Here is an 8,347-nt window from a genome sequence, read left to right as displayed (position 1 = left end):
TGTGTAGGAGTGCAGGCTTTGTAGTCCTGTATATCTATCCAGGAAAACAGTTGGATTTCAATGTGTCCCTGCAGAATCCTGCCATGTTAAAATAGATTTCTGTTGCCATCTGGTGGATAACTGAAGAGAACCTGGAAAACTAGAATAAATACCTAGATTCAATCCCTCCCCAGCCCTGCTATTCTTTGAGAGGGGCTTATTCACCTGTATTTATTCCACAGTCCCTAATTATTGCCATCATCACAATTTTGTCACAGCTGAGAGGAATATGTTAGTGTTGTTGGTGTGGAATACGTGTTGTTGTTGGTTGAACCTCAACAGGACTAAGTACAGAAGGATGATCACTTCCCTGCTCCTACTGGGAAAACACTATTTCTGATAGAAGCCAGGATGCTACTGGCCATCGTGGCCATCTGGGCACACTGCTATCCGAGTGTCAATCAATACCCCAGGTCTGTTTCCTCTACACAGTCTTCCAGCCACTCTGCCCCAAGCCTGTAGCATTGCCTGGGGCTGTTGTGGCCAAAGTGGACCTAGAACTTGGTCTTGTTGAACTTCATCCCACTGGCCTCAGCCCAGCAATCCAGTCTGTCTGGCAGACAGGCATTTTAATGGCATTTGACTGTAGTCTTCCTTCAGTATTTAGCTCCCAGCTACATTTAGCTCCTTGCTCAAGCCCTGCCACTGTGCTTCTCTTCCATGCCAGCCTTCCTCCAGCCTTGCTCCAGTCTAGACAGTTCTACCTGTTTCAACACCCAGCCTTAAAACCATCTTGCCTGAACTGTAACAAGCTGACTTATCACTCAGGCACAGGTGACCTAGTGCATCTCTCGTTCGAGTATTCCTGGCAGCAGGGATGACACATGACATCTTGTCACTCCTAATAATTCAGCTCAGGAAATCTCAGGAGAAGCAAGCCACATTCCAGCTCCATTTGGATGCTGGTGCTCCAGCATCAGTTTCTGCCCCATGTGAAATGGTTTGTGGAAATGCAGTGATCATCTCACAGCTGAACCCTTCCTTGCCACACAAATACAATCAAGACAACTTATTCAGAGAGGAACCTTATGAGATTCAACAAATGCAAGTGTAAAATCCTGAGCCCGGGAAAAAATAGCCACATGCATCACTAAAGATTATGGGTCGATCTGCTGGAAAGAAGTTCTGCAGAGAAGGGCATAGATGTCCTAATAAACAACAGGTTAGCCATGAGCCAGCAGGGTGACTTTGTGGCCAAGAAGCCCAGTTGTATCCTGGGATGCATTAAAATGAGCATGACCAGTAGGTCCAGGGAGGTGATCCTCCCCCTCTACTCGGCCCTGGTAAAACCACATCTGGAATACTGCACCCAGTTCTGGGCTCCCCAGTTCAAGAAGGCAGGGATCTCCTGGAAAGAGTTCAGCAGAGAGCGCTGCAAAGATGATAAATGGCCTTGAGCATCTCCCATATGAGGAAAGGCAGGGAGACCAGGGACTGTTTAGCCTGGACAAGACTGAGGGGAGATCTTATCCATGCTTATAAATATCTCATTTTCAAGAGTCAAGTGGATTGGGCCAGGCTATTTTCAATGGTGCCCAGTGACGGAATAATGGGTAATGGGCATTAACTGGAACACAGGAAGTTCCGTATGAACATGAGGAAGAACTTCTTGCCTTTGAGGGTTACAGAGCCCTGGAACAAGCTGCCAAGAGGTTGCAGATTTTCCTTCACAGGCAACATTCAAAACCCACATGGATGCTTTCTCAGCAGCCTATTCTAGGGAACCTGTGTTTCCAGTTGGTTTGAACTAAATAGTCTCCAGATGTCCCTCTAATGCCTCCAATTCTGTGATGCCCTTTTGGTACTATTCACCTATGTTATTTACTGGTTTTAACCCCTTTCCTGTTTGTGCTGCTGATGGTGTTATGAATGCACTCCTGAATAGTGTAAACAATCTCTCCACTGCAAGTGAGGCATTTAACAGTTCATGTATACCTCAAAGAACTGCAGTCAGGAGAAACAGCACTCACAGCAAAGGTAATAGGACTGTCTGGGGATGTTTGACCATACTACAACACTCAGTGGGGCCCCTGGAAGAAACCATGCAATGCAGCATTCCCATTTCCAGCACGGACCAATTTGAAAAGTCCTGGTGCAGTTGAAAACATCCTTCGCTTTAGGTAATTTATTTTTTATTCTCTACATCAGTACTGACCTCCACTGGGAAAACAGAAGGCTGAGAGTTTGTGGGGCTCAAAAGCAGCAGTCATTTTCTCATCCAGCTCTCTATAGCTGCATGTTCAAGCTTCATATTCAGTCCAGTACATGCACAATTATTATCTTAGACCAGGCATGTGCAACCCATAGACTGCAGGCTGCATGTGGCCCAGCACAGCTCGCAAAGCAGGCCATTCCCTGTTCCGCACCATCATGGCAGCAACTATGTCACACTGAGGAGCCTGGCCGAGCCCCAGGCATGCACCCAAACTGTCAGTGTGCTATTAACAGTGCCTGAGCTGAAACCAGGACACCAGGAAGGTGCAGTGCAGTGATAACTCAAGTTATGGCAAGCAATTAACTGCATTTTGATAGACTGACTAAACACAGATCCGTGAACAATAAAAAATATGCAGCCATGCTTTCTGTTCTGATAAAAGAATTTGAGAATAGGTTTCAGTATTGCCAAAATAATCAACTTTTATATGTATATATATATACACACACACTTGCAACTCTATTTTCGTTCAACTTAAATACATTTTTCAAATGGAATATATAGAGTTGCAATCAGATATTCAACTCAAAGATCTGAGCATGTCTCTTTACAATACTTTCATAAGAGAAAAATAACCCTGCTTCTCATTCATGCTTTACTCATGTCATTACTTTTGGCAGTATGCACATTTGTGATCAGTGGTATAGGGTCTAGTTGGAGGCCTGTAACTAGCAGGTCCAGTCTTTTTCAACATCTTCATCAATGATCTGAATGATGGGATAGAGTTCATCTTCAGCAAGTCTGCTGATGATATGAAGTTGGGAGGCATGGCTGAAATGCCAGATAGGCTGTACTGCCATTCAGAGGGACGTGGATAGACTGGAGGTTGGGTGGAAAAGAACTTTATTAGGTTCAACAAATGCAAGAATAGATTCCTGCACCTGGGAAAAATAACCACATGCATCAGTAAAGATTATAGACTAACTTGCTGGAGAGGAGCACTGCAAAGAAAGACTTAGTGGTCCTGGTGCACAACAGGTAGGCTATGAGCCAGCAGTGTGCCTTTGTGGCCAAGAAGCCCAGTTGTATCCTGGGATGTGTTAAAAATAACCTAGCCAGGAGGTCGAGGGAGGTGATCCTCCCCCTCTACTCTGCCTTGGTAAAACCACATCTGGAATACTGTGCTCAGTTCTGGGCACCCCAGTTGAAAAAAAAAACAAAAACAGGGATCTTCTAGAAAGAGTCCAGCAGAGGGCGCTACAAAGATGATAAATGGCCTAGAGCATCTCTCATATGAGGAAAGGTAGAGATACCCGAGTCTGTTCAGCCTAGAGACTAAGAGGGGATCTGATCAATATTTTTTTATAAATATATAAAGTGCAGGAGGTAATTGAATGAGGCCAGACTCTCTTCAGTGGTTTGCAGGAATAGGACAAGAAATGTGGCCAAGAACTTCAACATAGGAAGTTCCATGCAAATACGTGGAAGAACAGTGAGAGTGACAGAGTATTGGAATACCCAGTGAGGTTGTAGAGTCTCCTTTGAAAATGAAAAGACACATCTGATGCCTGCCTATGCAACCTACCATAGAGAACCCTCTTTAACAGGGGCATTGGACTTGGTGATCTCTATAGCTCCTTTCCAACTCCTGCAATTCTGTGATTATTAAAGATAAAGTACAGGAAGAGTAAAATTTCATCAAAAATCTTTTTTGATGAGCACCTTGAAAACTCACTGAGAATGACTCAGCCATCAAATCAGACTGATGCGTTAATTTCACAAAAACAAGGTCAATCATCCCACTAGTTGTATGTTTCTGTTGCTCATTTTTCAATGTTTTAATAAAAAAGTTTTGTCCCTTTCCTAAATGTCATTCAAGACTATTATTATGACTGATATTATATGTATATGGAGCACTTCTAAGGGTTTTAATCTTTTACTATTAACTCTGATGCCTGGTTTTCAGGATGCAACAGCATGAACTGCTCATTGGTCTGAGCTATTGCGATCAGCTTTATATCTTGTCTGCATTTTCATCCCATCTGCTTTTGAAGTGGTAGACAGATTGTTAATCAGACAGTGTACTTCAATCTCTCCGTAGTGCAAAGGCTCTCTGAAAAGGGACTTACAGTAGTTCTACATTCAGTGTTTCACAGCTGGTTCTGTCCACACTTACAGGTAAAGAGAGCTTTCATGGCTACCAGTCCCGTAATGTGAAAACATAACTTTCCTTCCTTGGCACCATGACCTAATGTAGAGACTTTAATACGCAAAACAGGATTTTCCTTTAAGCTACTAATTGATCTTTTAAGTTATTCAATGAAACTAACTGAAACTTAAGAACATAATTCTATCAATTCAAAACAGGAAGTAGCAATATCTCTCAACTATTTTGACTCCGTAGAGCTAACAAGCAAGAAAAACAGTAAAAATTAATTCAGTCAAGTTGAAAGACAGTCAGAACACACATAGGCAACTTAACTGCCGAGTAAGAAGGTTATCTTTTTATATACAACTTTTCAAAGGAGAATCACTGTAATTCTTGCTCATGCTAAAGCATTCTCACATACAAAAACGATTCAGAAGTAAGCATTCCCATAAATACAATGAGGCTATAGTAACATAACATATGTAACAGCAGCTCAGCAGGCTTTAGGGCCCAAGCGCCTCCTATTTATTATCAGTTTGTCTAACTATTGAAATGTTTCACTTGTGAGTACTTCATAATTCTTAATTAAGTAGCACTAAGTAAACCTTTGGATTCAAGAAATTATAATTATCATGGAAACATTTTCTTACGGAAAACCTCTTAGATTTTCACACTGAACGAAAAAGAGTATTAATTGAAAATGTATTTGAAACATATTCAGTTCATTCACTGATGTCCCTGTAATTTTGCTCTTCCTGAGAAAGTTCCTCCATCCCCAGCAGCCTGCTGTTCTTGTAGTCTTAAGAGCAACTAAGTTGCAGAGGAATCTGTATTTAAGTGTTACTTTTTTACAAGAAAGTACTTGCTGACTACAAGCTCTGACTTCACCCTCCAAGCTTTTCAGCTTGAGCTGAAGCTCCAGAACAAGATTCTTTAGTGTAATTTTCCCCCGCTAATCTGTCCAGAAGGCCCATTCAGAACACATTTAAGCCACAGAAAACCTGACAGAAGCCTATAGGGGAGACAAAGCATAGAATCATAGAATGAGTTGGGTTGGAGGGGACCTCAAGGACCATCAAGCTCCACCCCCCCACCACAGCCAGGGCCATCAACCTCCACATTTAATACTAGATCAGGCTGCCCAGGGCCCCATCCAACTTGGCCTTGAACACCTCCAGGGACAGAACATCCACAACCTCCCTGAGCAGCTGTTCCAGCGCCTCACCACTCTCACAAAATTTCCCCTCATATCCAACCTAAATCTTCCTTCCTTCAACTTAAAACCATTTCCCCTTGTCCTTCTGTTATCTACCCTTTCAAAGAGTTGGCTCCCCTCCTGTATATAGGCCCCCTTTAGGTACTGGAAGGCTGCAATGAGGTCACCTCATAGCCTTCTTTTCTCCAGGATGAACAAGTCCAGCGCCCTCAGCATGTCCCAGTTAAAACAATCTCCCCTGTCTGTGGGAGATCAGAATTCTGACTTCTCTTTGTTTTGTTTTCTGTCAGGTACCACATCCTGAATATGCAATTGTTTCCCATTATTTGCCACTTTGTATCTTGCTGGTATCTCCCACATACTGAATGAATGTCCTAAAGACCAAAGTTTATAACACATTTATTTTTATACCCATGAATATTTAACCATAAAGGGAGTCTCAACAATAACCAACTTAAAAAAAGCAACTATCTCCAAACACCCAAGTGTGGAAAATAACAGCATTTACCTAAGAGAGATATGCAACCACATCTTTATTTAAAAAAAGGCAGAAAAGAATATCCTGCCTATGATCCTTAGGAATGAGCCTTCTCTTGTTCTAGTACCTACCTTCAGCACTATACCTGTTTGAAAGATTGAGGAAAAAGCATGCAAGCCAGATCTAAACCTTTGCTATATAGATACAAGAAGAATGAAACATCCTCTAAAAGTAGAGAAATCTACTATAGAGTTCATGACAATACGAGACCAAGTACAGGACACTTAGTATCCTTGCAGAGAGAAAGGTCACAGTACAACCTTAGCTTAAAAAGCATAAAAGAACAAGAATGAAAAGAGATCTTACAAATGGACTAATTAGGGAGAAAGCTTCAGCTCGAATGTGTATCTTATCAGATGTCAAAGAATCAAGACCAAAACTGATAAGAAAACAGCTTTTGTTAGTTCAGTAGTGCACTGAACAACCTGCTTCAGTTGTAGCCTGAAATGACTGTTGTCATGATGTGTGATAGCACAGAGCCTTTACAGCTGGACTCAAAGAAAAGAAAGGGCAAACCATCAGAGAAATCAAGGCTGGGGCTTTCGTCCTTTTCAAAAGGACTTTCTGTACCAAAAGCACAGCCACTAGCTGAGACTTCTGACAGCTTCAGGGAAGGGTTCACATAGTTATAGATACCCTTTGAAAGCAACAGGCCCATGCTTTTGTGGGTGGCGAGAGACAGATGGGCTTCTCTCCACCTGGAAAGCTCAATTACCTTTCCCAGTACTAAAACCGAACTTTAGAGTAAAACCAATTCCTTTTCTTAATATAAACCTGCTAGATTATACTGGCACACTATGTACATTAAAGTATATAAAGCAGGTCCCCATTCTGAGAGTCCAAGCGGAGCTTCCCTGTGAAAATATTACATTTCACTCACTAAACTAATTTATGTCTAAGCAAGTTAAGTTACATATAATGGCTTTAGTTCCACCCATATGGTGTCTATACAACCAAAATAGGAAGACAGATACCATTTTCCCTTGTGTCATCACGACTCCTGTGCTGCATACTATGCTTTAAAATAATTATAGAGCATGAGTTTGAGGGCCTGGCAACTCAGAAAGTGCTATTCCACTCCAGCACAGGCACTGCTACTACAAACATGGAGCTCCTCCTCTGCCATTTCGCCACCACTGTTTTCTACGAAGAGGAAGAGGAGGAGGAGAAGGGAGAGAAGGCGACTTTCTCCCGCACAGCCTCTACCCTGAGCGCACCCTCAGACGGCGCATGACTCCACCACAGCCCCGCTGTTGTTGGGCCCGACTACTACGGTACGATAGCAGGACCGCAGCTCCCAGCAGAGCTTTGCGCGCGGAGACAGCACAGCACTCCACTACCTCCCCAGTCCACTCTCGACCGCCCGCTCAACTCCACCCGACGACAGACCTCCCCTTCCCTCCGCTCCGCTCCGCTCCGCCCCGCCCCGTCAGCCACAGTCCTTGCCGTGATATGCGCAGTGAGGCGGAGGGAGAGCGGCCACCCTCTCCACGCATGCACCAGTCATTTTCCGAAGGACGACCGAACCCGCCTCAGGTCGCAGAGCTAACCGGAAGCCATGAGCCCCAGACAGGAAGTGACCCCTCTGCGCAATAACAAGTAGCCCCGCTGCCGGTGGTGCACCGTCTGGGTCTCTCTTTGGATGGCAGCACAGGCCTTTCTGTGTCATCTGACTGATTAGCTGAAGGCGACCAATAAGACCTCCTTTGCCTTCCTGTCAGGCCTTCTCTCGGGCTATGACCAATTGACAAAGCAAATTTTTCGCCCCTTGATGGATGGATGCAGGGGCCAATCAGAGAGAGGGCTGCGGGCTAACTTTACCCCGCCTCCCTCCGGTGAGCTATGGAATGAAGGCGCTAGTGGGGGTGGGGGGTAAGGGCGTTGCGCCAGGTGCCCTCAGAAGCTGCCTGCCCTCCGCCGCTACGTTCCGGGCTCAGGGATCTCCCGCGGGCGGTGCATTCTCACCCGTGACTGTTGCCCATGGGATGCGACATGGGGCGGGGCCGCACGGCTGCGGTGCGGCGCGCGGTGGCGCCTCTCGCTCTTAAGGTGGCTCCGGTGTGCGGTATTCTCGCCATCCCTCCGCGGGAGGCGTCAGGAAAAGGTTGCCGATGGGCGGGAGTTCGCCATGGGTAAACGGGCATTCCGGGATGGTCATGGCTTCGTCCAGCCCAGGTCTAGAGCATTCTGATTGTAGAGCGCTGGGAACGAGGCCTCTGGTGTAGGGTGCAAAGTTACATAGCCTGTTGC

Source organism: Meleagris gallopavo, chromosome 1 (assembly GCF_000146605.3).
Source record: "Meleagris gallopavo isolate NT-WF06-2002-E0010 breed Aviagen turkey brand Nicholas breeding stock chromosome 1, Turkey_5.1, whole genome shotgun sequence".
In the NCBI taxonomy this organism is placed as follows: domain Eukaryota; kingdom Metazoa; phylum Chordata; class Aves; order Galliformes; family Phasianidae; genus Meleagris; species Meleagris gallopavo.
The sequence above is the reverse complement of the archived record's forward strand: the minus strand, read 5'-3'. Positions refer to the sequence as shown.